Here is a 26,812-nt window from a genome sequence, read left to right as displayed (position 1 = left end):
CAAAGAAACCCTGTCTTGAAATAAATAAATAAATAAATAAATAAATAAATAAATAAATAAATAAATAAATAAATAAATAAATAAATACACCCGCTTCTCACCCCCATGCCCAAGATTATAGGCAAAACCAGACAGCACCTGCCTCAGAATAACTGGAAAAGCCCCTTAGAAGCTTCTCTCAGCCTTGACTTGCTTTTGTTCCTTTTTTATATTTAAATATTTGATTATTTGTTTGTTTTACTCAGATAGGGTCTCACTATGTAGCCCTAATGTCATGGCCCATGACACTAGCTGGAAATTTCAATGTAAACCAAGTTGTCCTTGAACTCACAGAGCTCTGCCTGCCTCTTCGTCCGAGTCTGACGAAACTTTTTTGAAATTTATTTTATTTAGCATGCATATGTGGTGGGGCACTTTCATGCCATGGTGGTCCTGTGGAGGTCAGAAAGGCAATTTGTGTGAGCAGGTTCTCTCCTTCTCCCAGGAGGCCCTGACATCATTAGCAACAGCTGCCTTTACTCACTGACCCACCCTCGTCCCTGACCTCCTGACAGGCCTTGGGGTCAGCCTGGCCTTCTCTGTGGGCCACCTTTGTTTCCACATGGACAGTGAGGGGACAGACCAGCTGGGTGGCGTTTGGTCATCTGACAGCTGAATCATTCATACAAAATCAACACTTCCCAACAATGCAGTGTGCAGCCAATCACATGCAGAGCCACTGAGCTGGCTTCTGGCTCAGGGCAGAACTGTAGATACAGCCCCTGGTTCCCAGACCTGCTCCAGAGACCCTCGGGGGAAGAAACTCCAGTAGGGATGGCCAACTGTTTTGGCTTCCCTGGGGCCCAATTGGCAAAGAATAATCATGGGCAACATGGGGTGTCCAACCTGAAGCTCGCAAGCTGACACACAGACATGTATTATGTGTGATACTAGGGCATAAGGCTGTCACTTCCCAAAACTGTGCATTTTAGTTACAAAACAATACAAAAAGAAAAAGCTCAAAATTTGGTGTTGGCCGGGCAGTGGTGGCACACACCTTTAATCCCAGCACTTGGGAGGCAGAGCCAGGCAGATCTCTGTGAGTTCCAGGACAGCCAGAGCTACACAGAGAAACCCTGTCTCAAAAAAGAAAAGAAAAAAATGCTGTTTGAGCACACTCAGGGTTATCCTACACAGATCACACCTCCCAGGACACAAGTTTCCTTGCTTCTGCGCCCTGGTATTCTTGGGTTCCACACAAGAAGTGCCACCCTGCCCTCACCCCCTCCATCTCATCCACCCGCAGCCACTAGAAAATGCCCAAGCCTTGCCGCTCTCAGCCCATGTTCCAGTACCTTTAATCAGTCCCCCAGTCTACACCCCCACACACACCCCCACAGCCAACTTGGTGTTTCTACGTACAGCAGCCCACAGACTCGAACTCCTGATACATGGAGTTTCAAAACGTCTCTTGCTGGGTGAATTTCACATTTCTCATCACTCTAGAGCAGTGCTATGAGGAACAAAGGGCTATTGTCCCATTCTGCGGGTGGAACAAACTGACGTGCGGAGTTCACTGTCTGAGAAGCCACTTAGTGTCTCAAGGGACACATAGAGGCCTAAAACATGGACTGTCAGGAGGCAGAGCATGATGTGGGGGGGGGGGGGGAGTGTCCTTTTCAGGGCTACAGCCTCCCACATGCTCCTGGAAGCAGATGCCCAGGCCTTAACAATAGAGCTAAAAATAGCCTGATCCATCTTGAGGACAGTGGCTGAGTGAGTGGCCAGCTGCAGGAAACATCTGCCCCAGCTTCAGAACAAATACAGGGAAATCACCAAGCTACAGTGTTCCCCTGCTGGGGGACCAAAGGGCTGGAGTGGAATCATAAAACTTTGAGGACAGGGAGTGCTGGGAAGATGTTTCAGTCACACACACACACACACACACACTCACACACACACACACCACACACATACACACACACACACTCACACACCACACACACACACACACAAACACACACACACATACACACACACACACACACACACACACACACACACCAATTTTTTTTTTCAAGACAGAATCTCTCTATGTAATCCTGGCTGTCCTGGAACTCGCTCTGTAGACCAGGCTGGCCTCAAACTCACAGAGATCCACCTGCCTCTACCTCCCGAGTGCTGGAACTAAAGGCTGTGCTACCACCTCCTGGTGTAAGTCAAGTCAATATTTTTAACTATTACAAGAAGTAGACATGCCTGAAGACCACCACCCAAGATGGACTCTAGTCCCCACATGCCCCTGCACACAGCGCGCAGCGCGCGCGCGCGCGCGCGCGCGCACACACACACACACACACACACACACACACACACACACTTTCAGGTCTGTCCCTAGAGCAGGGGCTCAGATTGTCCCCTTCCTTCCCAGGCCCTGCTCCTAATGCAGGCACAAACATGAATGTGAATACTTAGGGTCGGTCCCCCCTCAGCCATCTATATGTATCCTAGAACTGGAGCCAAAGGTGCTTTTGAGATTCCATTCTGTTCTCTGTTTACAGAGGAGAAAACTGGGGCCCAGTGGTAGCCAGAGACCCACCCACACTCCAACAGTGAGCAGCAGAATGGGACCCAGGGTCTCCTACCCACCTGTCCCCTGCACCTCTGGTTATTTGCTTGTCTGTCCAGAACTAAGGAAGACCCTATTATGGGATACACACCTGTTTCCAGCAAGCGGTGAGAACAGATTCCCATTAAAAGGACTTCAGGGAGACTCAAGGAAGAACTTCCCTGAGCCTGCCTGCCCAGGTGCGTCCACCTGCCTACAGCTCCCAGAACCCACATTGCACCAAGATTTCAGTGCAAGACACTAGTCACTGTCCCAGGAACAGCCACATCAACAGGCCTTCGCAGATCATCAATAACAGAAATCCGGAGCAGAGCCACATCCTACGACAAGGCAGGGACAGTCTTGGAAATCGCAGTCACTGGTGGGTGGCCTCTCTGCTGGCAGTCTGGAAGACACAGGACCTCTCTCCAGCCTGCTCGCTCTCAGTCTTGCTCATTCCACATCTTCCTGCCCAGCACCACCCCGCATCCAAACTGAGAGAAGCTTTCTGCCCTCCCCCAGAGGGTCCCCCACATCCTGGCTAGGGCTTGGTACAAAGGGGTCACCTGAAGGAACACAGAACAGACGGTTGGACTCATAGGAGCCTCTCATGAGAATTAACGAATTAACAAGACAACACAGTTTTAGGCCAGGGCGGGGGACACAGTGCCTATACCACAGAGGGCCACCATGGGTAACTACCCATTAAAAATGACAGGCAGAAGGATGCTCAGCCCTGAATTCCACACAGTGAGGATAGTGAGGAAGGGACACAGAGCCCAGAGGCCCCGTGGACACCAGAGGGGTGGACATCCCATCTGAGAGCACACCCCACCCATGTGGGTCAGCAGCTTGCCTGAGACCCTTGGACCTACCTCGTCTCTTGAGTCATGCCCTCCTGTCTCTCAGTGGAGCAAGAAAAATCGCCAAGCTACACCCTCCACATGCACGCCCTCGTTCACACCAGAAATGTATTGAGGCTCTGAGCAAAGTTCAAGCAAATCTTTTTTTCAGTGTGTGTGTGTGTGTGTGTGTGTGTGTGTGTGTGTGTGTGTGTGTGTATCTGGGAGGAGTTATTTTGTGTTGGTTTTGGTTGTTATTGCTTACAAGAATCTATGTGTGTGGTTAAGTGTGATTGTCTACATGCACATGTGTACATATAGCAACATCAGTGATTTTCCTCAGTCACTCTCCACTGTGTTCATGGATTCAGGTCTGTCAGTTGAACCCAGAGCTCCTGATCTCCACTGTGTTCATTGACTCGGGTCTGTCAGCTGAACCCAGAGCTCCTGATCTCCACTGTGTTCATTGATTCAGGTCTGTCAGCTGAACCCAGAGCTCCTGATCTCCACTGTGTTCATTGATTCAGGTCTGTCAGTTGAACCCAGAGCTCCTGATCTCCACTGTATTGACTGATTCAGGGACTGTCAGTTGAACCCAGAGTTCCTGATTTGACCAGTCTAGTTAGCCAGCTTTTTTCCAGAGACTCCCTGACTCTGTCTTCCAAGCGGGCCGCCCAGCCACCCAACATTGGGTACTGAGTACTCAAATTCCAGTCCTCCTATCAGCAATGGTAAACATCTCACCTGATGAGTCATCACCTCGGCCCTGATTTTTTTTTTAAGATAGGGTCTCATGTATGTATCATGAACTCATTATGTATCCAAAGATGACCTTAAACACCTAATCCTCCTGCTTCTGCTCCTAAATACTGGGGTTACATTTGTGCACCACCCCTGTCTCAGCTAGGGTATTATTCTATTGCTGTGAAAAGACACCATGACCACAGCAACTCTTATAAAGAAAAAATATTTAATTGGGGCTGGCTTACAGTTTCAGAGGTTTAATCTATTATCATCATGGTGAGACATGGCGGTGTGCAGGCGGGCATGGTGCTCCTGAAGGAACTGAGAATCCTACATCTTGACTCACAGGCAACAGGAAGTGGTCTGATCCAATGGGCGTGGCTTGAGGATATATGAGACCTCAAAAGCCCACCTCCATAGTGACACACTTCCTCCAACAAAGCCACGCCTCCTAATAGTGCTACTCCTTATGAGCTTATGGGGGCCAATTACATTCAAACTACCACAACACCAACTAACCAAATAATGAATTTTTAACACCAGACAGTATAATGTGTTCTATCTGGGTTGTTGGGGGACAATATAAAAATTAGGACAGGTGAGCTGGGGAGACGGTTCAGTGGGTTCAGTGCCTGCTACATAAGCAAAAGAACCCAAGTTCAATGCCCGGCACCACATAAAAAAAAAGCCTGGGGCATCTTTTCGACCAGCACCAGAGATACCAAGACGCAGATCCCTGGAGGTTGCTAGCCAGTCAGACTAACTCAGCCAGTGAGAGCCATTGAAAAAGACACCCGCCCAATGCTGACCTCTGACTTGCACACATACGCACGCACCCCATGTACATAGACACATGAACACACACGAAGATGATGGACAAGAAAATGTCTGGATTGCTATTGAAATGGTGACTGGTAAACCTGCAAGAGGAAAAAAAGGAACGGGTGATGTGCAGTGGCCACCAAGATAGCCCAGACATTGGGCAGAGAACTGCAGTTCTGTAAGCACGCTTCCCAGGGACCAGGGTCCCCAGTATCTTCATTCCAGGTTACCCAGATGGGAACACAGGTGACAGCATGCTGCTTTCCTTGATGGGTTGGTATTTTGTGGGGCAAAAGCCACAGTGGGTAAACATGTCACAGCCACAGCAGGGCGCAAGGCAGTGCCCCACGTGGCTGGATTGTGTTCTCACTGTGACAACATACAGCACCCGTATCATCTCAGAGTGTCCTCAATGAGGCAGTGAAAGTTACCCAGAGCCACCGCCTTTTAAAAAAAAAAAAAAAAAAAAAAAAAAAGATTTATTAACGTATGTCTGCAGGCCAGAAGAGGGCGCCAGATCTCATTACAGATGGTTGTGAGCCACCATGTGGTTGCTGGGAATTGAACTCAGGACCTCTGGGAGAGCAGCCAGTGCTCTTAACCGCTGAGCCATCCCTCCAGCCTGAGCCACTGCTTTTCAATATCGGTGTGCTGACCCAATTCAGCTGCTCTCACCTCGGTGTGAGAGGGGTCTGGAAAAATATTGTACCAGAGCTGGTTAGGAGCCAGAGTTAAACTGGCCTTTTGGTCCAAATAGTGCATTTTCACTTGAGAGAAAACAGCGTAGTTCCCAAAAAGGAGAAGAGTGAACAGGTTTTCAGCCGCTGGTAAGGTCAGAGCTCTCGGTGGGAAAAAACCAGACCGGCACCAGGAACCATGAGTGCACAGGTTCTCAAAGCATGAAAATTACTCAGGTGAAGCCGGGCGGTGGTGGCACACGCCTTTAATCCCAGCACTCGGGAGGCAGAGCCAGGCAGATCTCTGTGAGTTCGAGGCCAGCCTGGGCTACCAAGTGAGTTCCAGGAAAGGCACAAAGCTACACAGAGAAACCCTGTCTCGGAAAACAAAAAAAGAAAAGAAAATTACTCAGGTGATAAATGCAATAGTAACAGTAATGGACAGGCTGGGGATGTCACTCAACAGGGAGAGTGCTTGCCTAGCATGCCAAAGGTCCTGGGTTCAATCCCCGATACCACACACACTGTGCACTGTTGTGGAATGATCTTTTTGTACACTGTGAAGATGTGTCACTCTGGTTTAATAAAAAGCTGGATGGCCCATAGCTAGGCAGGAGGTATAGCGAGGACTTCTGGACAGAGAGAACTCTGGGAGGAAGAAGAAAGGAGGAGTCGCCAGCCAAATGGAGAGGAAGCAGAATGGGAGTACAGAGTAAAGGTAACTAAACCACATAAAAGAATGTAGATTAAAAGAGATGGATGAATTTATGAATTTAAGTTATAAGAACTAGTTAGGAACAAGCCTAAGCTATTGGCCAAGCTTTCATAATTAATAACAAGTCTTCCTGTCATTATTGGGAGCCGACGGTCCCCGCGACAAAGTCCAACTACAGTGTATGGTGGTACAAGTCCAGAACTTGCAAGATGGAGCCAGGGGGATCAGACGTTCGAGGCCATCCTTGGCTACACAGGGAATTCAAGGCCAGCCTGAATGAGAACCTTCTCAAAAGATCTGCCAGGTGTGATGGTGCACACCTTTAATCCCAGCACTCAGGAGAGAAATGCAGGTGGATCTCTCTGGAGTTCAAAGCCATAGAGAGACCCTGTCTTGATTGGGGTTGGGGTGGGGGGCTAGTGTCTTCCTGCCTAGTAAGCCAGTGTTTCCCCCAAAGGCCTGCACCTGATGTTACAAAGTCACAGAAAAGCCATTCAAAATGTAGCATGCTCATGGGATTTGGGTTTAATAGAGAAAGATCACTAACATGTCTAGAGCTCTGCTCACTTCTAATAATCTACTCCTGGGCTAACGACATGGCTCAGGGGGGAAAAGCACTTGACACCAAGCCTGATGACCTAAGTTTGGTTAGGACCCAGAAGACAGAGAGACCCACATCCGGCAAGTCACCCTCCACCCTCTATGCCCACGCCATGGCTTGTTTGTGACTCCCAGCACTTGGGAGGCAGAGGCAGGCGGATCTCCACGATCCAAAGTGTATACCTTTGGAGTTCCAGGGAACCAGCCCTTCACGGTAAGACCCTATCTGAAATAAATCAATGGAATCTACTGCTAGTAGTATTTTTACCAAGTATCAAAGGGAAGTGCCCCCAGATGACTGAAACATCACGGTCCACCCACGCATCGATGGACGGATGAGCCTTCTCCACACATTTGAACCAAGCAGCAGATCACAGGCCACCGAATGCAAAAGCAGAAGTGGGCACTGGGCTGGCTTCCCCTGGGCCAGACACAAAAGAGCCTTGGAAAACTGAAACAATGACACTCTGGCCAGGAGGGCACACACATGCCTGCAATGATACAGTTTAAAATGCTCTTAGTGAGTATGGTATCTGGGGGCCAGGGATAGCCCAGGTGATTTTTCTCATCTTTCTAAATACTTTTATCTTCTCTGATTTTTTTTTTTTTGAAGTTTTTTGTTTGGTTGGTTTTTGGTGGGTTTTTTGTTTTGTTTTGTTTTGTTTTGTTTTTTGTGGTGCTTGGGAATGAACGCATCACATCATGCATTCAAAAGTAAGGCCTTCTCCATAGAGCTACGCTTCTGGTCTTATTTTCTCCATTTCTCCTACCACAGACATACCCCATACACTGTAAGGCCATTGGGATGAGCAGCCACGGTTCAGTATCAACCAAAGATATGCTGGCACCTCCCCCAGAAGTGGGCCCGCCCTTGAGTACCACGGACAGACTCATAAACACCTTCCTGTAGGAAAAACCAGGACTCTGAAGTCAGCAAGACTTCTCTGCCAGCGCTATCCTGCTCCAGAGGCCTGGCCACAGCCTCTGCACCCCATTTCCTGCAGGGTACTGAGGGTTACATGAGGTCATTGTGTGCTGTCCTGACCAGGTCAGCCTTCTTGTTGACACAGGCAGCCCAGGATCCCCAGAAGAAATGAGGCCCAAGGGCAGCCATGCGGCTTCCTCACCTCACACTACTACTGGCCTGAGAGTGTCGCCCTGGACCAGTCACACAGCTTCCTTGGACCCCACTGATGGAATTCCAGGCAGGAAAGGTGGATGGCTTTTTCAGGCAGGAAGCGGAACTCGCCGGATGAAAGACAGGCCAGCATTCCATCAGGAGCCCCACCTGCTAGTGACCCGTGGGGTCATGGGAGCTGGGAGTGTGTGGGTACATGGAAGCTGAGGAGGAAATAGGATTTACTGCAGAAGCCAAGCCCAGGGCAGCCCCCTGGGCAGGGAAGTGACTTCATTTCACACTCTGTCCTCTTTGCTTCCGCCTCTGGCACGGAAGGGACTTAACCCTGAGAAGGCCATGTTTCTCCGAGTCCCGGCCGGCTTCACATCAAGCCAGGGAAAGAAAACTCAGGCTTTCTCGAACTCTCCCCGACACCGACACCTAGCCATCCCAATTCACAGATGGGGAAACTGAGGCTCAAAGAGGCTGAGAGCAGGCCAGAGCCTCCAGCACCTTTCCCACGACCCTGAGCTGCAGCCGGGGAGATGTTAACCATCCATCAGGGAAGGCTCCTGAAGACCGCGAGGGAACCAAGCCTGGAAAGGAAAATAACGGTGTCGTTTCCAGGAGGAACAACACAGATTGGCGTCCTGTGCTGTGCAGGGCCTCCTGGGAAATCACACGGTACCTGGGACTAGAATAGAGGGCAGGAGGGGGACCCCAAGTGCCTTGGGCACTGAACCAAGAGGTCAGGTGTCACTCTGTTGGTGCGATGTACTGCCCAGGCTGGGCAACAGTATGGGGGCCTGCGACAGCCAAGAGTCACCGTCCGGAGGCCATGCAGAGGAGGAAGCATGTGGAAAGGCACCCTAGCAAGGATTCGAAATTTCTCTGGAACAGGGAGCCTGAGTGTTGTGGAATATTACTTTAGCTGTGGAAAGACGTGCTCATTTGTTTGCGCTGTATTTGTTTAGTTATGTCAAGACGGGTGGTATTTGTTTCACCTTACCTGCCTAAGGCACCTGGTTGGTCTAATTAAAAAGCTGAACGGCCAATAGCTAGGCAGGAGAGGGGTAGGCGGGGCTGGTCAGCAGAGAGAATAAATAGGAGGAAGAATCTAGAGAGGAGAGAACGAGGGGGGTGGGGGCACATACCCGGGGTAGAAGCAGGCAGCTTCCAGACAGATATGAAAAGCAGTAAAAGTAAGACTGGGCTGGGGAGACGGCTCAGAGGTTAAGAGCACTGGCTGCTGATCCAGAGGACCTGAGTTCAATTCCCAGCAACCACATGGTGGCTCACGACCATCTGTAGTAAGATCTGGTGCCCTCTTCTGGCCTTCAGGCATAATGCAGGCAGAACACTGTATACATAATAAAATAAATAAATCTTAAAAAAAAAAAAAAAAAAAAAGTAAGATTTACAGAAGGAAAGAAAGGTAAAAAGCCCAGAGGCAAAATGTAGATGAAGAGAAACAGGTTACATTATAAGAGGTAGCAAGAAATGACCTTAAGCTAAGGCCGAGCATTCATAACTACTAATAAGTTTCTGTGTCATGATTGGGGAGCTGGTTGGTGGCCCAAAAGAAAAAGCCTGATACACCTGAGACTTGGCCCCTTCCCGCTACCACCCCAACAGCTCTAAGAGGAGAGAAAGAAATTCCCAGCAGCCCAGGCCAGGTCTACAGCTGACAGCAGCCGGATCAAGGCAAGGGTGGGTAGACCCTAGAGTCCTGCCTCAGCACCAGCACCCTGGCAGCCTTGACTAAAGCCCTCTGTACTTCCGGGTCAGAGTCCGTGAGACAAAAATAACGCTTCCTGGGGCTGGAGAGATGGCTCCAGAGATGGGTAAGAGCACTGGCTGCTCTTCCAGGGGGCCAGAATTCAATTCCCAGCAGCGACACACTAGCTTATTACTCCAGTCCTAGGGAATCCGATGCTCAGTTCTGGTCTCTGGGGGCCCTGCAAGCATGTGGTGCCCAGGTAAAGCATTCATACACTGCGGTGGTTACTGTTGTTTGTCAACCTGACCACATCTGGAATTAACTGAGACCCGAGCAGCTAGGCACACCTGTGAGGGCTTTTCTTGATTGGCTCCTTTGAGGTCAGAAGACCTACCCTGTCTGGGCCACAGCTTCAGGTGGTGGCCCACATAAAAAGACGTGGAGAAGGAAGTGTCTGCATTTTGCCTGCTTGCCCTCACTCTTGCTGGCAAGTCCATCCCTTTGACTGGTAAATAGAGCCTGTTTCTTCAGGATTCCAAGGTATACTGATAACCAGCTGAGATATCCAGCCTCCTGGACTCTCAGTTGGGAGACTAGCCGGACCACAGCCTGTAAGCAAGTCTACTAAATCCCCTTTATATAGAGATAAAGACACAGATTCATCCTATCCGTTCTCTTCCTCCAGAGAACCCCGACTAATACATGCACATGAGCATAATAATAAAAATTTTAAATCATGATGATGAGGATACCCAGCCAGACTGAGATGACCACTGCCGGGCCCACCTGCCTGCCCACGGCCAGCAATTCCACACACACCTGCTGCTGGGCTCTTCTCTACGCCCTACGGGTCAGCCAGCAAACACAGCTGGATGGCAAAGAATACTGGCGCCAAACTCAGAGCGGAATACCACCTAATACTGGGTTCACCCCACTCATCGAGACAAACCATGACCCTAGGGCCCCGACAGGGTGAGCCTAGTCCCCAGGCCTCTCTGTCTACCCTTCCTAACTCCAGGCCAAGAGAGCCGCAGGGAGGGGCGCCAGGCTGCCCGGGAAGATGGGGTTTGGTTTCTCCTCTTCCTGTTTATCTGTCCCCACCATCCTGAAGCTCCTGGCACTGTTTGTTCAGGGAAAGGTCCTGCCAAGAGGGACATCCTGCATTACAGCCACCCTGGGCTGGGCTTCTTCCCCCCTGGCTTTGTGATGGGGGCTCTGAGGGCCACCTGCCTGCACACCCCAGCCTGGCTCTGAGGCTACCGCAAAGAAGGGATGTCCATCAAGCCGGGCACCCGGGCCTGAAGACAGGCCTGCGTCCCCCTGGGCATCAGTTGGCTCCATGTACACAAGGGGGAAGTGACAGGAAGGATTGATTCCAGGCAGGGACCTAAAAGCCCGCTTTGGGGTCAGGAACACAGACCCGAGGCTATGCAGCCAGGGAGACCTGGCCGCCAAGCCTGGCTCAGCAATGTGAACTTGGCCACAGTATGAACTTCTCTCAGCCCAGACTCTCTCCTGTCAGGTGACAACAGCCGAGAGCCCACAGGGAAGGGGTGGCACCTTATAAAAAACAGCAGCTGTCACCGGGCGGTGGTGGCGCACACCTTTAATCGGGAGGCAGAGCCAGGTGGATCTCTGTGAGTTCGAGGCCAGCCTGGGCTACAGAGCGAGATCCAGGACAGGCACCAAAACTACACAGAAAAAACAAAAAAACACCCCAGCAGCTGTCATCTCCTTCCCCAGTGCTGGCTCCTCACTCAGTCCTCAAATGTGAAATGCCCCCCCCCAAAAAAAATAGTTACATTGGGCTGGAGAAACGGCTCAGCAGTTGAGAGCCGTGGCTGCTCTTCCGGAGAACCCAGGTTAGATTCCCAGCATGCACACAGTGGTTCACAACCACCTGTAACTCCAGTTCCAGGCACACACGTAGCACATATACATACACATAAAATAAAAATAAATCTTAAAAAAAAACAAATTAAAAGAATAGTCAGTCGCATGGAGGCAGAGGCAGGAGGAGCCTGAGTTCAAGGCCAGACCGGGCTACATAACAAGGCTCTCTCACAAATAAAACAAGGAGAACAATTAGGGCCCAAGGAGGAAGGAAATTCTGGCAGGTGCTGCCACATGGGGGAACGCTGAGGACACTACGCTGTTTGAACGAGCCAGAAACGGAACAAGGACAGCCGTGTGGCTCCACTTCGTGGCTCCCGTAGCCATCCACCGGAGCCAGGAAGCAGGACGGTGGCTTTCAGACACTGAAGAGTTGGTGTCTACCGGGCACAGAGTTTCTGGTGGAGAAGACGAGCCTGTTCTAGAAAAGGCTGCGGATGTGGCACAGTCGGCAGAGAATTTGCCTGGCACTCACAAAACCCTGGTTAATTCCTTAACACCATCTACACCAAGCACGGTGGTACCATGTACTCAAGAACTCGGGAGCTAGAGACAGGAGGATGATCAGGAGTTCAAGGCCAGCCTCTGCTACATAGCGAGTCTCACGCCAGCCTGAGCTACATGAAAACTTGTCGAAAGACAGAGACAAGGGCAAACCTAAGCCTGACCGTCTGCTCTGCTGGGACCAGGGATAGGGGACCGAGGAGGAGGGGGAGACGACTGCTGAGTGGGCGTGTCCATTACCACAAGGCTCAGAAGCATAGTCCCCCTCCCCCCCTCCACTCCAGCTTGATCTGGAAGTTGCAGCCAGGGTGGGGGTGGGGAAGAGTGTGGGGGGGGGTCAGACAGACTGAGTGACACTTCCTGTTGCATACCGTCTGGAAGCTCCTCAGCTTCCTTCTTGGTAAAAGAAGGATTCCAGCCAACAATTCACTCCTGGGCGTCTCTTCTAGACAGGTAAGAGAGCTTTATTCCAACTCCCACAGGTTAGAAATAAGGCTCAGGCCCACCGCAGGAACAAAGGAACACAATTTGTGACTGCTCTTGTGGAGGACCCAGGTTTGGTTTCCAGAGCACCCACAGGGCAGCTCACAACCTTCTGTGATTCCAATTCCAGGGATCCAGTGCCCTCTCTGACCTCGATGAGCAACACACACACACACACACACACACACACACACACACACACACACACACACACAGGTAAACCCTCATACATATTGAAAAAAAAAAAGCCACCCTAATTGTAAGGACCACCTTGTACTGCGGTGCAGTCTGGGCTGGAGTTTGTTTCCACGTTTAGAACCCAGTTCCTTCTCCACGAAGGCCACGGGACAACATCACACACAGCACCAAGAAAGACGGGCTTAAGTCCAAACATGGAGTCGGGAGGGCGAACTAGGCCACCTCACCCCCACGGGAGCATGGCCCTGCCTGACTGACGGGGCCTAGTTTCCAAGCAGGCTGGTGAAGTCGAGAACATCTGTGTGTCCCGGGCAAAGCCCTTGGCTGCTGTGCCAAGTCCTGACTCCCACAAGAAGTGGGCTGAAGAACCACTCCATACAACGTCAATAGTGCCATTATTCCGCCCTTATCGGCAAGCCCAGAAACAGGCCTGCCAGGAGCTAAGGCCGACCTACTGAGACAGACAGACAGACAAAGTCACTCACGGGCAGTGTGGGCTTAACTGGGAAGTCTGGTTACCCCAGTCCACACACCCAGCTCCAAGTCCTTGATATACATAGTCTGAACACAGTCCAGGTAGCCGGAGGCCATGTCAGGAGAGGCCAGGGCTCCAGAGCTCTGCCGGCCACTCAGCACTGGCCACCTCTGAAACTGGGCCACTTCCCCACACCAGCATGGCTCCCTGCAGGTGGCTGGCTCTCCAGCATCCTTTGCATTCCTGCTTCTCTAGGTGTTTGCTTTTTGATGATGCTAGGGCTAGAACCCAAGGTTTTGAGCATGACAGACAAGCGCTCTACCACTGAGCCTTAGTCAAACCACCCCATGTTTGTTTCCTAGTTAAATAAGACCTGAATTCTCAGGCACTTGGGTCTAACATGTATATGTAAGTTACACTCTAATGTGAGTAATTTAAACCAACAAGTACTTTTCTCTTTTTTTTTTATATAACAGACTTAATTCACTCTATTTTTGTATAAAAACCCTATGTGGTGGCCACAGCTGCAGCCTAGGTCCTCTGAACAGAGACTCGGGTGTGGGTTTTCACAGTCTCTTTCCAGACAGAGGCCGGGGGGTCAGGTAGCTGTAGGTCTTGGAGATGGCATCAAAGGTGGCCTTGGCAAAGTTGCCCGGGGTGGCAGTGCAGCCCCTGGCTGATGGGTAGCAGTCATCAATGCGGCCATCATCAGTAGCTTATTGGGCTCAGGAGTGGACGATGCCAGTGTCTCTGGGGGCAGGGATGAGACGCACCAACACAGCCACAGCGGCCTGTCACTTTGCACGGGACAGTGTGGGGCTTGCCAATCTTGTTCCCCCAGTAGCCTCTCCCCATAGGGACAATGGACAGCTTGGCCAAGATGATGGCCCCTCAGATGGCAGTGGCTACCTCCTTGGAGCACTTAACACCAAGACCAACATGACGAGTGTAGTCCCCAATAGCAATAAAAGCCTTGAACCTGGTCCGCTGGCCAGCCCGAGTCTGCTTCTGCACTGGCATGATCTTCAGAACTCATCCTTTAGGGATGCGCCCAGGGAAAAAATAATCCTGGATTCCTTAATGGGCATGGAGAACAGGTAGATCTCCTCCAGGGACTTGATCTTCATGTCCTTAACCAGGTAGCCCAGTTTGGTGACAGGGACCCCCTCCTTGTCTTTGGCTTTACCTCCACGAGCCCAAGGGCCTCGACCACGGCCATGACCTTGACCACAACAGCAGCCCCTAAGACTGCTGCTGAATCCTCTACAGAAGACACCGAGGCCTCCTAATCCTGGGCCCCCGAGTCCTCCATGCCCTCCCACTGCACCGGCATCATCCGCCACTTAGTATATTCCAGAAGAAGGAGAAGGAGAAGATGATGATGAAGAAGAAGAAGAAGAAGAAGAAGAAGAAGAAGAAGAAGAAGAAGAAAAGTTTCTATCTGCTGTGGATATTGCTCTATATATAAATAAAACACTGGTTGGCAAGTGGCCAGGCAGGAAGTAGGTGGGACAAGGAGAGAGGAGAATTCTGGGAAGCGGAAGGCTGAGGGGAGAGACACTGCAGCCACCGCGAGGAGAAGAGCATGTAAAGACGCTGAGAAGCCACCAGCCACGTGGCAAGGTATAGATTTATAAAAATGGGTTAATTTAAGATAAAAGAACAGTTAGCAAGAAGCCTGCCACGGCCATACAGTTTATAAGAGATATAAGCGTCTGAGTGATTATTTTATATGTGGATTGTGGGACTGCGGGGCTTGGGGAACCTGGAGAGAAGCCCTCCAGCTACAAATGGCGCCCAACGGCGCGAGTTTCCACCTTAAACCTGAGAATATTTAATAACCAATTCTAAACAGAGCCAAAACCAGGTTCCTGCTTCTTGTCTCATATGAGCAGCTAGACGCCGCAAAACGCGGGTTTGAACACTGGCGGGTTCCTGGCGTGTGCGTTTGACCGGCAGTATGGCAGGAATGAGGGGTCTGCCAGAGGCACATTATGCTGTGTAGTAGATTTAGTCTTTACTAGTATTTTTTAAAAAAAAAAAAAAAAAAAAAGGGTTTCTGGGCTACACGCTGCTTTGATAAAAGCTTAGACCCACTATTTCTGAGACTTGATGACTCCCAGAGCTGGCGGAAAACGTACCACTGCCATGTTGGGAAGCTGAAGTGGGCGGAGCCAGCAGCCACAGCGCTGTTTCAGGCTTAGAAAGATGCAGTTTAAAGCAATAGGCTCACAAAAAGACTGATTCAGATAAAATCGTTTACAATGTGTGGAAAATATACGTAGGCTTGAAAGAGACAACAAAATTAATGTAAAAAGCCACGTAAAGATGAATATTACACAGACAATCTGGATTGTGTTGTCTTTGGGATTTTTAACTGCAAAAAAACATTTGATCAAAAAAGATGTTGAATTAAACCAATATGTATATTTTAAAGGTAACCTGACTTCAAAATTTGGATATAAGGATATGTTACTTTGGAAAAGAGGTTCTGCTTTTGTTTCCACAGAAAGCCAGAGGCTGTGGATTTGTTCCAGATTAAGATACATCAGGTTTCACCAGCCAAGACCCCCTGAAAGGCCTCCGGTGACACCATGGCCCAGATGATCCAACATCCAGAGCGGTTTCAAGGCAACTGGTTCACACAATACAGCCTCAAGGACTACCCCATAGGCTTAAAATTTCCTTTGCGTCCCCATAAGATACAGCGCCCCCCTCCAGCAGGAAGTAGTAAGAGATGCTACGCCCAAATTCCCAAATATACCAAGCTGGCTTTAGAGGTGGAATTGGCTCACTCCCCCTCTAAACCCAGACATATTGCTTTAAAAAAAAAATGGTTAAGAGATTCTTGTGTCCCAAATCAGAAGAGCCCTCTGGTATGGGACAGAGAAAAACCAATATTTTTATTTAAAACAGGTTGATTATAAATGTGATCTCTTTCTAAAAAAGAAAAGGGGATATGATATGGATATATAGTATATAGAGATGATAAGATAAAAGGGTAGATTAATGAACCTACTTTTAAAGAACTTGTTTAAAATGTTTTACATTGGTATGGATTTTATTTTATGTTTAAAATGTTTTGCATTGGTATGGATTTTGGTTTGTTGATACAGGCTTGAAGTTAATTTTGTTGTACTGTATATATATATATGTTTCTATTCTTGTTTGAGGTATTGTGTTTGTGTAACTCATTTAAAATTGTAATGGATATTTTTGGTTGTGAGCCTAGCCTTTAACGGCTGAGCCATCTCTCCTGCCTGGACTAAGTCTACCAGGTCAACCCCGGTCCTCGGGGGAGACCTTGATCTGGAGGAGGTGGGAATGGGGGGTGGGCTGGGGGAGGGGTGGGCGAGAGGGGGAGAACAGGGGATTCTGTGGCTATTATGTTGAACTGAATGGTGTTGTAAAATAATAATAATAATAATAATAATAATAATAATGATAATAAAAATAAAAAAAATTGTAATGGATAATTAAAAATAGATTAATAATTAGTCATCTATGATAATCATATTTGTAGCCATGTTAGTTAAGTCTTCTAGGTATACATAGATATATTTCAGATAGATAGGTAATCTTCAAACACTTCATAGACCTAGAGAATATGGCATTTAAATAACTTAGAATTCTGTTCACGTGAGACACAATTGCTCCTGGCTGCACCAATTGATCCCGAGAAAATGTTGGGCTTCTAAGACATTTCCATTTGGAAGTTTGTCTTTTTGGCACAAAATGGCCTACTGGGCAAAGAACTGCCCTTGCCTTGACGGCTAACAGTATGAATGCAATGCTCTCCTTTCTGGACAAGCGGGACACAAGGAAAGTGACCACTGTACTCTGCCAAGACAGGGTAAGATGGTCTTTCAGAAATCCTGCTTCTGAAAATGGTCTGTCAGATACTCTAGGCCTATAGCCAATTTGAATGCACCAACAATGCTGAGAAACATTAGGTGACTGTCCAGGCTGCCAGCTGTCTTGGTCTACTCTTGCAAGATTCCCGAAAGTTGCTTGCATCCATCTACCATTTCTCAGGGACCATTATGTTCCTTCTCAGGTCTTTGATGTGGTTGAAAACTAGATAGTTGTAATTTCCTCAGTTATGATAAAAGATAAGTTAGATATAAAACCTTAAACTCACAAATATAAGATAGATAGGACATCTTCTTTAATATTGTAACTATAATTCTTGCTCGGTAATTGTCTTGTTATATGTAATTTTACCATGTTAAAGTTAAAACCTTCCTTTTTAAAAAAAGAAGAAAAGGGGAAGTGCTGTGGATATTGCTCTATATATAAATAAAACACTGGTTGGCAAGTGGCCAGGCAGGAAGTAGGTGGGACAAGGAGAGAGGAGAATTCTGGGAAGCGGAAGGCTGAGGGGAGAGACACTGCAGCCACCGCGAGGAGAAGAGCATGTAAAGACGCTGAGAAGCCACCAGCCACGTGGCAAGGTATAGATTTATAAAAATGGGTTAATTTAAGATAAAAGAACAGTTAGCAAGAAGCCTGCCACGGCCATACAGTTTATAAGAGATATAAGCGTCTGAGTGATTATTTTATATGTGGATTGTGGGACTGCGGGGCTTGGGGAACCTGGAGAGAAGCCCTCCAGCTACATCTATCTCTGAAGGAGGAATGTCTTTGAAAAGGAACCTGGGGCTGGGATGTAGCTTTTCCAGAAGAATGTTTACTTAGCAGTCAGGAAGCCCTGGGTTTGATCTCCAGTGCGGCATAAACTGGACAAGATGGTACTTTCCTGTAATCCCAGCACTTGAAAGATGGCGGCGAGAGAATAAAGAGTTCAAGGTCACCCTCTGCTACACAGGAAGTCAAAGTCAGCCTGATATATATATATATATATATATATATATATATATATATATATATATATATATATATATCAGACTCTGTCTCAAAGTGGCAAAAATCAATCTACAAATAACACCCGTGGTATGACTACAGTTATATGAAGTGTCCTGGATCAGAAAATCTATAGAGCTAGACAGTGGACTCCTGGTTGGGGTAAGCAGACAATACTAATAGTACAGGGTGTCTGTAGTAATCTGACTGTAATTGGATCCCGTAAGCTCATAGGAAGTGGCACTATTAGGGGGTGTAGCTTTGTTGGAGTGGGTGTGGCCTTGTTGGAGGAAGTGTGTCACTGTGGGGGTGGGCTTTGAGGTTTCCTATGTTCAACATTCCGACCATTGTCTCAGTCCATTTCCTGTTGCCTTCTGGTCAAGCTGTAGCCAGCACCATGTCTGCCCACACGCTGCCATGCTCCCTGCCATGATGGTAATGGACTGAACCTCTGCAATGGTAAGTGAGCCACCCCAATGAAATGTTTTCCTTATTAGAGTTGCCATGGCCATGGTGTCTCTTCACAGCAATAGAAACCCTAACTAAGACAGTGTCTTTGGGGGATTATGAAAATGCTGTATAATTAGACCTTGGTGACAGGTGCACCATCTGTGAATATACTGAATAGAAGCCGAACTAAACACCTCAGATGGGAGAGCTGAATGACATGTGAGTTACTCTCAAGCCAGGTGTGGTAGCATATGCCTAAAATCTCAGCAGTCAGGAGGTTGAGGCAGGAGGATCACAGTAAGTTTTGGGCCAGCCTGAGCTGTATGGCAAGATCTTTTCAGAAAAAGAGAGAAAAAGAGAAGGGGAAGAAAGGAAAGAAAGAAAAAGAGAGAGAGAAAAAAAGAGAGAGAGACAGAAAGAGAAAGAGAAAGAAATTATATGTCAGTAACACAGATTAAGCAGTGCCAGGCTGTAGGATGCCTCCTCTCCCAGGTCCACTCTTTCCCACCCACTTTGGTGTCCCTAAGTTCCAAGTCAACCCCATCTGAGTAAGCAGTAACTAGACCTGGGTAGTCATCCCAACACAGAATGTCTACCTGGGAAATACTTCACACGATAGTGTTAAGACCCTACACTGAATTATTAAATTAGGGGACACATTAAAACTTCACAGGCAGAAGGACAGTGTCAAGGAGCAAGTGTGACTACAGAGATTCAGAGGCAAACAGACTGCCAGGGACTTGGTAGTGACATCCATGCCTGCTGGGCCCCTTCCTCCAGAGGTGCAGACAGGCTCAGCCCTCCACCCACACACATGCCAGAAAGCATTCCTGTGCTGAGGCCCCAACCGAGCACTGCTAAGAAAAGAGAAGACGAAGCAAGCCGTCTCTGGAGCTCCCAGCAAACCTCGGCACCTGCTCCTTCTCCTCACAGACCCCAAGGCTCTTCCGGACACCCAACCAACTGCCTTCTGCAGGGCCGGATTCCTTCTAGTAACTCACAGACACAAGAAGTGCGATGGGAACCCTGCTTGAAGCTGCTAGCTGGAGGACACGTCCACACAGACCCTCAGCTTTCAGCCGAAGCACTCCAAGATGAATCAATCCCCACCAAGCGGTGTGTACAGGCCAAATGCTTCTATGGTAATGCCTGGTCAGGCTTGGGGCAAGTATGTTTACCCAGTGAGGCATTTTACCTACCCTAAAACAGTTCATTGTATGTTCAAGGAAAGGACTGCTCAAAAAAAAAACAATGGACTAACCAAAAGTAGCACGTGCCTGTAAATCGCAGGACTTGGAAGACTGAGGCAGAAGGATGGGCCAAATGTTCAAGGTCAGCCTGGGCAACTAATGAGTTCCAAGCTAGCCTGGGCTATCAAACGTGAGATTCTGCCTCCAAAACACACACAAAAACCGAGACAAGGAGGCTAGAGAGAGGGCTCTGTTGGTGAAACGGTTGCCACACAAGCACAAGGACCTGAGTTCGAATCCCCAGAACCCGTGTAAAAGTCAGACACGGCCACGTACATCTGTAAGCCCAGAGCTCCTCCTGTGAGAAGGATAGCGGCTCGTCAGCAAAGAGACCCTGCCTCAAACAAGGCAGAAGCCAAAGGCCAACATCCACAGCTGTCCTCTGACACACACACACCATGACATACAGGCCCACAGTCAAGAGAGTGGGGGATGTAAATATAAACACAAAAGGCAAGACTAGAGAGAGCTCAGTAGAGTGCTTTTCTTTTTTCTTTTCTTTCTTTCTTTTATTTTTATTTTTTATTTTTGTCTTGTTGTTCGAGACAGGGTTTCTCTGTGTAGCCCTGGCTGTCCTGGAACTCGCTCCGTAGACCAGGCTGGCCTCGAACTCACAGAGATCCACTTGCCTCTGCCTCCCAAGTGCTGCAGTTAAAGGTGTGTGTCACCACTGCCCAGCTGTAAAGCACTTTTCTTACAAGCATGATGCTCAGAAGTCAGGTAAGAATGCGGTGCGTGCCTGTTAGTCCAAAGCTAGAAAGGCGGATCCCTGGGGCTCACTGGCCAGCCAGCCTAGCTTACCCAGGAAGCTCCAGGCCAGTAAGAAATCCTATCTCAAAAACAAGGTGGGTGGTGCCTGCCTGCCTGAGGAAGGATGCCCAAGGAATGACTTGAGGTTAACTTCTGAACTCTACATTCACATGCATGCATACGATTTCTTTTTTTTTCTTTCTTCTTTTTGTTTTGTTTTGTTTTTGTTTGTTTCTTTCTTTGTTTTGTCTGGATTTGGTTTTTGGTTTTTCAGGACCAGGTTTCTCTGTGTAGCCCTGGCTGTCCTGGAACGCACTCTGCAGACCAGGCTGGCCTCAAACTCACAGAGATCCGCCTGGCTCTGCCTCCCGAGTGCTGGGATTAAAGGCGTGCAATTTCTAAAAAGGCAGGAAGAGAAAAAATTTCCACCCACTCTGCAGTTGAGAACATGTGTTCAGAGCAGACAACCGGACCGTCACCCAAGCTGATGCCCATCAGAGTCCACAGAGGAGAGACCTGGCCCACACTCCTCTGCAGCCTAGGACCTGACGTCCTGACATGGCCCTTTGTCATGGGCATCTGGAACCCTGAGCTTACTGACAGGTCCTGGGTGAGTCAGGTCACGACACACTCACAGGAGGCGCCAAAGGTCCAGCGCCTACCTTAGTGACCAAGTGACTGCCCAGGGAAACCGTACCGTCCAGCTCCAACCATGGGCGGCAATAACCTGCACACGGTGGGTGGGCCCCAGGGGAGAGTGGTATACTTCAGGTGTGTGCTCCTAGGTGATCAGAGGCCAATCCACCTCTAGAAAGATACTTCACCTCTGTGTGTGCACACCGGTGTTCATGCAGGTATGTGGCCATGTGTGAGGGCTGGAGGCTGACGTTTAGGATGTCTACCTAAATCACTCTATTGTACGTTTTTTGGAGTCAGTGTCTCGCTGAACCTGGTTCTCAGCAGTTTGGCGAGGCAGGCTGGCCAGCACGCCCCAGGGATCCTCATGCCCACTCCCCCAGCACCGTATGCACATGACTGCAGCTGGCTCTTCAGTGGGTTTTAGTGACGGAACTTAGATCCTTGTGTTTGCGTGGGATCCAACCTTACCAACTGAGCCCTGTTCCCCACCGACAGATCCTCTGTACTGGAACCCACAGGGAAGAATCCAAATCAGAATGACATTCGGTTCTTGTCCCCACCCAACATGGTGCACAATCACTGGCCTCTCTGGTGTCACCAGCCACCCTGCTGGAAAAACGTGATCGTGATGGCTAAGGGCACCCACTGTCTCCCTAACACATCCTGTGAGCCAGACAGTCTCCAGCCATCTCCGTACACACCCACCTTACGTTCCCGTGACCTTCTTACAGGGGAATCCCTTTCCCCGCCCTGTTACATAAGGAAAATAAGGCACAGAGACGTCGGTGTGCTGCTGAGGGTCACAGAGCCAGGACAGGAACTCTGCTCCAGTGTGCTACAGAACCGTATTCTTTTAAGTCGAGGGAAGATGGTCAGGGGCGAGGCTATCGGGACATCCTGGGGGGAAGAGCCGCAGCGGACAAAGGCTGTTGCTCACTCACTCACTTCTTCCTCCCCAAGTCCCAGACAAAGGCCTGGGCAAAGTGGCAGAGCCAGCTGCTGCCAAGCTCCTGCAGCTCCCTGCAGCTCCCTCCCGGCTCCCAGGCCCATCCCTAGGCCGCACTGGCCACAGGAAACATGAAAAGCCTGTCTCCAAGTCCCCTGCTCGGGAGCCAGGGAGAGGCAGTGCTGCCCACCGGGAGGCCAGAACCATGATTTGGGGCTATTCTTAGCGAACCACTGGCTCCCCTCCCAGAGGCCCAGCAGGCAAAAAGCCCAAGCTTCCACACGCCCAGCCTGCCACTTCCTGACCCTTTTCAGAGGACCCCAGGACGAGGAGGGGCTGTGGGCAGAGAGAGAGAGGACAGAGTGGGCTGCCCCTTCCAACAGAGAGGTGTCCCGTGCCTCCATGCCCTGCTTGCCCAGGCTCCCAGCCAAGCCAAAGAGTCTCTGGGCCGTCCTGGTTGCACCCTTACTGACAGATGCGAAGTCACTAGCTTTCCATGAATTGTCCCCCATTTAACCCTCCGGGGAGCTGGGGTAAAAGATGAGGCAACTGAGACATGAAGTAACGGTGGAAGGTCACAAGAGCATTTGGTGTCAGGCTGTATCAGGGTCAGGGCTGGCTCCAAGGTGCCAGGCTGGGCAGAAGAGGAGCCGCGAGCACAGCCAGAACGTGGGAGAGTCTGCTCTGTTGAAGCCAAAGGGCGCCAGCTTTCATCCCAGACCCTCCACGTCTCTCCCAGTGGTATACAGAGACAACAGCCTGAAGGCTCGGGGCTTAAGATCAGCAGAAAAGCCTCGAGCCAGACTCTGGGGCGGGCAGCAGCTGAAGCAGCGTACAGTGCAACGGGAAGGTTCATAAAAGTCCCGGGGACACAAAAGGATGCCACCAAAGGCTTAAGAAGTTTCTGCTGGTGCCCCAGGCCAGACACTCAGCCCTGCAACTGAGGGGGCAGGAGGTCACGGGACTTCAGAGTAAAACAGAACACTGAGCCCTCTGGGGTCCTCCAACCATCCCCAGCATGGTCTAGAAATCAATCCACAGTGGGGCTGGGTCTCAGTTGGTAAAGTGTTTGCCTAGCATGCACAAGGCCCTGGGTTCCATTCCCAGCACCCTATAAACTGGGTGCGGCGAAGCATGCCTGTAACCTTAGTGTCTAGGGGGTAGAGGCAGGAGGATCAGGAGTCTGAGGCTATCCTTGGCTACACAGTGAGTTCAAAGCTAGCCTGGGATACATGAGGAAGGAAGGAAGCATACCACACAACACCCGAGAACCTGTCCCTCCATGCCGAACAAGATGATGGTTGGCTAGGCTGCCATATCCACAGCAACGTTCACCTGGGACTGCATCTCAGCATTTGCAGCTATCAAGATCCTAGCCTTGACTAGCAGGCGCCTCTGGCCAGTATATGTGTTTCCCTGGGGGTCCTCAGCTGGCTCTATGTCTACCTAGGTACTTGAGAACCTTGAGACTCAGTGTCTTGTATCTACAAATGCCCGTTCAAATTCATGTCCGTTCTTCGGTGAGTCCACCTGTCTGTCCGTTCACACACCTGCTCCAGGCAGACTGCAATCCTGGGGACACAAGCCTGTCTGTAAGTGTGTCTGTGACTGGTCCTCCTTGACATGCTCGCACACGCCTGTCCACTCACGTGTCTATGCTCTTGGGTTGCCTGCCCACCCCGTTTTGTGCCTGTTTTCAGGTGAGTATGTCCAGTTCTTCCCTGTGTCTGTCTGCCCAGATGGCTATACACCTGACTATGAGCTCATGGTCTGCCCACACGGCACTCGCACCTGTGACTGGGAAGCTCCCACTAAGAAGAATAGGGCCCAAGGCCTTGGACACAGGTACACCGCCACCTCCCCCAGAGTGTTGTAGAAACGCCTATCAGGAGCAATAAGGACAGAGTAGAGAGCCAGATACTGTGGAGCCTCACAGGTAGGGTCAGGTTGCCCAGGACCCCACCCTGTCCACTCCAATACCAGAGAAGGGAGCAGAGTGGGCCACCTCGGGCCTGTCTGCCTCCACAGGAAACCGCGTCTGGCCAATGCCTCCCACCCTCCCCTCCGGCCCCCACGATGGAGGCTCTTCAAAAAGGAAGTCAGGGCTTCCTCCTGTAGGGCTTGCTCAAACCTCAGCGCCCCAGACCTGTGCTCCATCTGACTGGAGAAAACAAATGGGTCCTTAGACCCCCTTAAAGCAAACAAAATCGGGGGTGGGGGGGGGGTGGTTAGTGGACACACAGCAGCAGGAAGTCCTTGCCCTTCAATCCTCCTACGCTTGTTGCCCCTGAGGTGGAAAGAGGTCCCGATTGGATGGGTCATGCTAACAGAGAGGGCGGGACGGATCGCACCGGGACACTGAAAACACATCTATGTGCAAAGTCTCAGGACACCCCAGCCTTCTTGCAGCATTGGTGTTTTGTAATTCCCAGGAGTAGCCTCTTGGCATTTTCTTCTACTGCTACCGGCCCAGGGCTGATATCAAGCTCCCTATCAGAGAACTGGCTGTGTGTTTCTGTCTTGTCTACCCTTGCAGGGCAGAGCCACGCGGGGACAGAGTCCTCCCTAGTCCTCCCACCTCCCACACTGTCTGGGTATGGCTCAGAGGCCACAGCTCACAGGTGCTCTGTCACTGGCTGTGGGCAGCCAAGGACTGGCGGGGGCTGCGGCTGCCGGAGCAGAGATGGCCTCAAGCTTGCCCGGACCGGGAGGCTTTTATTGAGTCTGATTTCCAAAATAAGAGCACTCTGGCCACTACAAGAGGCCGGAGCAGTCCGTCTCCCATGCATTGTACCTTTTCTGATTCATGTCCTTTCAGGGGGTCCTCTGAAGCTTGGTGAGAGGACAGACGGACACACACCACACACGCACAGGCACATGAATGCACACACTCTACACACACACACACACACACACACACACACACACACACACACACACACCTGCTCACACCAAAAAAGATTCGGGCTCAGAAGAGACCAAACAGAGCGGAGGATCAAAGCTGGTGCCTGCCAGGCCCCTGGGTTTGCTCTCCTGTCCCTGGGCCTCAAGGGCCCTGTTGGTGGGAGTGGAGGGGGACCCGTGCACGGATCGCGACCCGGCTATGTCTCCTAACTTCTTCGGAAGCCCAGGTGGCCAGGAGGACTCCCAGGCCGCCAGTGAGGAGCGGGTACTGCCAGCCCACGTTGTCTCCGCTCCGAGGGAAGCCAGGGTACAGGAGCTGAACCCGGGATCGACCTGCGCACGACCCAGGAGCAGCTCGGGCTTTGGGAGAGCGCGGTGGAGCCGGCCTGGGGCAGGCCTGGGTGGCCCGGACGCCTCCACCCTAAGTCAAGGAACCCCGATCCGCCCTCGGCGCGGCCCACGCGTGCTTACCTGGCAGCCGCAGCTCCGGGGGAGCGTCGCGCACTACGGCCGGAGACTGCCGGCGCCTAGGCGGGCTGCGGGCGCGCCGGGCGCGGGCTCCAGCTAGCTCCGCCCACCCTCCCGGCCCATCCGGGGGCGGAGGCAGATCCCGCAGAGTCCAGGCGGTGCAGACCCCACCAGCCTGCGGCCACCAAGCCCCGAATCATCCCCGGAACCCCGCCCCGAGTCCGGATCCCCCCGCCCTCTACGCCCAGGCGGGACTGGTCACTCCCTACCCAGCCTTGCCCGCCGCAGCTTCGGCCTCCTCCTACGAGGAGGGGGCGCGAACTTAAAGACACACTCACCCCACCGGGTTCCGATAGGCATGTCCCCTGCCTCAGCTACAATTCCCAGAGGGCCCCGTTCCGGGTCAGCTTCCTCCGTCCGCTCGCCCTACGCCTGGAGAAAAAGTCGGGGGCGGGAAACACTGCCCGCGAAGCCAGTTCCTCTTCCCTTGTCGGCTCCGCTCCTTCTGGAAGACACCCAAGGCCGGCTTCCAGGCTCCTTGGCTGGAGAAAGCGGCATAGGCTGGTGACGCCACACACCCCTCCCCAACTCCAGGTCCCCGGGATATCGGTAGCCCCTGGCTTCCCTCTCTGCTTCTCCAGACTGAGCAGAACACCTGAGCTACAGAATCTGCTTTTCTCCTGTGCAACTTGAGCTAGAGGACTGACCTGACGTCTCTGGGCTTCAACCTCTTCAGATGTCCAAGGATGGGCCCCGTAAAGAGCAGGTTGTTAGCTTGACGGTTGGGTTAAGAAAACTGCAGCTCCCAGTCTTGGGAAGAGGCGGATCCTCACTGCCCATACTCAAAGGCCTCCAAGTGATAGTGGGCCGGCTGGCTCTGGCGAGCTCTGGGTTTGCACCCGGACAGGCTATGCGACCCTTGACCTCCGGTCTCCCACGTGTACCTGCTCACCCCTGCTTCTGTCTCAGGAGGCCCTCTTTGTATATGAGGTGAGTTTCTTTCACCCCTGAAAACACCCGATACTCAGGCCCCGTGATCCAATCAACCTCTTAAGCAGTCCTGCTGGGAACAGCTACCAGGAAACCTAAAATGGGCCCCAACACCTCCCCAAGTCCCAAATGGTACCCCCGCAGGCCTGAGAACATGTTTCAGGACAGTATACCC

At 50.8% G+C, this 26,812-nt stretch overlaps 1 protein-coding gene across 2 annotated transcripts in view; it reads right to left on the bottom strand.

Annotated features, from left to right (window-relative positions):
- Pald1 (phosphatase domain containing paladin 1) overlaps positions 1 to 26,123 on the bottom strand; it is a 70,775-nt gene extending 44,652 nt beyond the window's left edge. Inside the window, exon 1 of one of the 2 annotated variants that reach the window (XM_015990351.3) lies at positions 25,986 to 26,123. The gene's annotated coding sequence lies outside the window, so the exon portion shown is untranslated. Of the gene's footprint in view, positions 1 to 25,650; positions 25,940 to 25,985 lie in introns of those variants that run through there. The other variant, XM_006972704.4, reaches the window with a different exon arrangement.
- Between the last annotated feature and the right edge of the window lie 689 nt (positions 26,124 to 26,812).

The sequence above is a fragment of the Peromyscus maniculatus genome, chromosome 21, assembly GCF_049852395.1.
Source record: "Peromyscus maniculatus bairdii isolate BWxNUB_F1_BW_parent chromosome 21, HU_Pman_BW_mat_3.1, whole genome shotgun sequence".
In the NCBI taxonomy this organism is placed as follows: domain Eukaryota; kingdom Metazoa; phylum Chordata; class Mammalia; order Rodentia; family Cricetidae; genus Peromyscus; species Peromyscus maniculatus.
This window is presented reverse-complemented; position numbering and strand designations above follow the sequence as displayed.